This window comes from Coenobita brevimanus, chromosome 112 (assembly GCF_032717465.1).
Source record: "Coenobita brevimanus isolate Jiangsu-jjx chromosome 112, ASM3271746v2, whole genome shotgun sequence".
NCBI lineage: Eukaryota > Metazoa > Arthropoda > Malacostraca > Decapoda > Coenobitidae > Coenobita > Coenobita brevimanus.
Window position 1 is genome coordinate 6630297 of NC_137065.1, and position 4751 is coordinate 6635047.

Here is a 4751-nt window from a genome sequence, read left to right on the forward strand (position 1 = left end):
CTGGTCACTCCCTGTATTAACTTAGTTGATAAGTGTGACATTTGTGATCATGTTTTTCTTATCTGCTATAATGAAGTCGATTTCATTCTTTGTTTCTCCATTTGGGCTTCTCCAGGTCCACCTTCTCCCTGGTATTTTGTGAAAATGTGTTCATTATTCTCATGTTATACATTTCAGCAAAATTTACCACCATTTGTCCTCTTTCATTCCCATTTTTCCACTGCAAGTTTTCCCATACATGCTTATCCATTTTTTGATTTCTCAACTTTTGCATTAAAGTCTCCCATGAGTATAGTATATGTTGTCTTTTCTTCTTACATAATCAGGGAGATGTCATCATAAAATGTTTCTATTTCTTCATCTGGGCTTTGAGAAGTTGGTGCATATACTTGTATTACTTTCAGGGCATATTTTTTTCGTAGTCTAATTACAACCAATGCTGCTGTGTCAGATACACTGTTGAATTTAACAATGTTGTCTGGAAGGTTTCTGTTAATTAGAAATCCTACACCTCTAACTCATTCATTTTGCCTTCCTCTGTAGTAAAACAGGTGGTTGCTGTCTTCGATCAGAATTATTTTTCTTCTTTTCTGTGGATGTCACTCAAACCTCCAACACCCCAACTATTGTCTTCCAGTTCAGTCATTAAGTTATGTTATATATATTATATATTATAACTTTATGACTGATATATATATATATATATATATATATATATATATATATATATATATATATAAGTTTCGTGGTAGGTGGGGGACGCTCATCATCCACTCATTTGATGTAGTGCTATCTTGGGTGTCTGCCCTTTCCTCCCTTCCTTCCTCTTCTGTCTTTCTTTCCTTCATTCTTTCCTCTTACTTCTGCCTACAGGTGACTTAACACCCCCTCTTCTTTCTTTCCTTCTTTCTTTCCTCTACACTGAGTGTCTTTAACTCTACACTGTGTGTCAAGCCAGATGGTTTCCTGTACACAAAGAAACCATTTACTACGCTGGGTGGCAACCATATAGTCAAATTATGGCGCCTGGTGGTTTAGTGGGTAATTAAGGCGCTCAAATCGGATTGAGCCGGTGCAGGTATATATCCAAGGGATGGTTGGGGTTTATTGCTCACGTAATGCCACTCAGGGATGAGTGAGGCTGGTCACTCTCATCTTAAATGTCAGGACCAACTTGCCTAGCCCAAGGCTCCTACGCTTCTCATGGAGCGACATAGGATTGGATGATTGATGGATATATATATATATATATATGAGGCGTCTAGAACCAAAGGGGCATCGGCGCCAAAATGTACTTTTGAGTTATGACGCTTTAAAGTTGTGTTTATGGCAACGTCATAGCCAGAAGGCAATAAAGAAACCTTTTGTACATCAAAATGATCATCAGCGCCTATGCTCTACATGTAAAGCCAAAAAAACAAAACAATAATAACCGTAACCACAAAATAGGCAGTAAACCAAACCCCCAATTTATAAGTGGGCATAATAACATATTGTAGGGATTTAAAAACATGGCAGAAAAAACATCAACGAATGTATTAAAGTACAAAACTTTATTAACTGAAGATTCCAGTTCACTTAATATTAATAAGCGAATAATTATTACTGTAATTTCACGTTTTTTATAACTAAAACTGAAATCAATGCAGTTATTAGTTTTCCTCTACCATAATAGATTGAAATAATAACACTGAAAAAAAAAGTAGTGTAATGCTTAAGTAAATTTAGAAGGGGTAGTGGGGGGTTAAATGGTGGGGTCGTCATCTAGGAGAACGACATCCAACTCTGCCTCCTCAGTGCCACGCCCCCTCCTGCTGTCTCCCCTCACCACTCTCTTTTCCTCTTCCTTTCTACGTTTTTCCACTTCTCCACACACTTCTGACACTTACGAGAGGTTATAGGCACCACCTCCTCACTGTAACTATGTGATGAACTCATCTTGTCACCCCTTCTTCAACCCCAATAACAACAGGTCATCTTGTCACCAATAATCCACGTTAAATGGGGTAAAAATCCAATACATAATAATTATACACCTCAGTGAACACGAGAGGGAAGCCTCACCAGCACACCAGGCGGGCGACACGCTTGCCGATTGGCTGCTCTGGGGGACTGGCAGAGAGTGAGAATGCTGATTGGTTTGGGCTGTGTGGCTTAGATGCCTGCCTGCTCTGATTTGTTCGCCCGGTGCATGGACAAACCCACGTGACTTTGAGCCCCTCTACCACTGTCCAGAAGGCCGAATCTTGTATGGCAACCAGTGCTGTCACTGAGAAGAGGGTTACACCTGTTGTCTCCCCTACCTAACTCAAAACCAGTATATTGGTGGGGATGCCCCTTTGGCTCTAGACGCCTCATATATATATATATATATATATATATATATATATATAATCTCGTGGAGCGACATAGGATTGGATGATTGATGGATATATATATATATATATATATATATATATATATATATATATATATATATATATATATATATATATATATATATTTCTGAGACTCCCTGGACTTACCTTGACCTAAAGCACCAAAAATTAGGTCCATATTTATTACCGTTCTCGTGAAAGAAACGAACAAACGCACAGACAGACTGACACACATAAACAGCTTGACTTTATTAGATCTCTCTCTCTCTCTCGCTCTCTATCAATCTATCTATCTCTCTGGCTGTCTATCTATCTGTCTATCTATCTATATAATTAGAACCAAGTTTTGATTCTCTTATACATACCAGTAACCAAGGGTATTTTATGAGAGATGGTGACATTGTGCTATACGTGGATCATCCCTTGATCATGCCCTGGAAATGATCCTTTTCTTTCCTCTACAGTACACTATGTCCTCTACTTGCATGGTTTTCATTCGACACTCATGTTTATGGAACGGATACCGATCCATTACCTATAATATAATTCATGTGATAGTAAGTCTGGTATAAATCTCTGTATTTAAAGACAGGCATTATACACTTGATGACAACATACTGTTTGCCTAATAACATTTCTCTTATAAAACATTAAGATCCAAGCCAAATATCCACTTTGTAATCAGTTCCTTTAGAGTCTATGCAGGATTCACAAACTGCATTCAAAGGGCAGCTGTTGGATGGTGAGAGTGCTTCCCCTCACCGTGGCCTGGCTGGAGGGCAGTGAGGGGTGGCTTTCCCGGCCACACCACAAGGGTTTTCCCGCACACTGAGGCTGCTATATAGGCGGCCACCACCAGCACTGTGGCATCAGTCCACCTGTGGCCGTAGTCAAGATGAAGTTTGCTGTGCTTCTCAGCTGTCTTGCCGTGATGGCCGCCATGGCCTCTGCTGCGCCCTCTGAGGCCGAACCTCAGCAAGTCCTGCCCTCCACACTGGCACTCCAGGACTTCGCATCATTCCTGCAGGAGGCAACAGCAGACGGCCAGACCGTCCAGTTGCAACGACACGCTCGAGGAGGCTGTTTTTGGGTCAACGTGTGTAGGAATGGCGTCTGTGTTCGGGTCAGGAAGTGTTCGGTAAGTACATTAGAAATTCTACCCTTGCTTCACGGGCAGTGCATTGCAACTGTCTAGAAGAAATATATAAATTATATTTGGTGAAGGTTTATGGTTGTGATATGGCTACAGATCTCAAAAGACTGATAATGTTTGAACGACCGCGTGATCTGTTTTACTGAGGAAGATATTAATTGGTTATCCTGCTATAGTGCTTTCTTTGTGGTTCGTACTGGACTCCATGTCGTAGCTGGGAATTACGGATTGATTAATTGATGATAATAATGATGATATGATGATTATGACGATCATCATCGTCGTTATCCCCAGCACTTCTTAATGGAGTCAGTCTTTACTCCGATTTCGACATTGCCCTCTACTATCTCACTTACATCTAGATTTTTTTTTTTTAACCTGCAAATGAAGCAATGTAAAGGAAAACAAAAGAAAAATAATGACAAAGTGCATAAGAGTATTTAAAGAAAACTAGGATTCTTTAATTCCAATATATACCTTATTTGTACTCAAACTACCTTATTATCCTCAACAGTAAACACGACAACGGAAAGACTCATCCAGTGATCAGCTTGGCGATGACGACTAATGGTTAAAGATTGAGACATCCTGCCGCTGACCACTGCTGACGCCCCTCACACCGACGCAACGACCAGCCTATCACACGACCTGACATCTTGTTGCCTGGACAGTTCCTTCTCACCACCGTATTCATTCATCATCAGTCACATTTTCACAGCATGTTTGCCACTGATATTTTGTAGTTAACTGATAGACGCCTTTACTTCGTATTTTCTAATACAGTACAAATCATGTAATTAATTAGTATTTTAATAAAATTATTTTCATACCTGTTTTCTTCCTAACAAATGAACAGCTTTATGACAGGTTGACATAGCCACGAAACTTGTAAGATTAGGTAAAATCACGCTTGGATGATGTAGAGAAGGAGTTTCTCTGTTGATGAATGATGAACCGAAGGGGGAATAAAAGATTATATGTGAGTTAGTTCGAGCTGTAAATGTGCCAATTTCCAGTCTGAGAAGGTGAATGTTACAGTAATTGTTGCATGTGCACCTTGCAATGATTAATGCGAGGAAGAGAAAGACTGGCTGTTTAACCAGGTGGATGGAGTGAGAGGAGAGATACCTAGGAATTAGTCTTAGTAGAGGCTGGCATGAATGGGAGGCTTGACACTGGTTCTCTGAAGGATACAATCGACTGTTATGGAGTACCAAAGG

The 4751-nt window shown here is 40.1% G+C and overlaps 1 long non-coding RNA gene across 1 annotated transcript; it reads left to right on the forward strand.

Annotated features, from left to right (window-relative positions):
• Positions 1-3269: 3269 nt before the first annotated feature.
• On the forward strand, positions 3270-4112 carry LOC145418091 (uncharacterized). The gene is made up of 2 exons (XR_013900635.1): positions 3270-3516; positions 4046-4112. It is a non-coding gene; the product is annotated as an uncharacterized LOC145418091 (long non-coding RNA).
• The last annotated feature ends 639 nt before the right edge of the window (positions 4113-4751 follow it).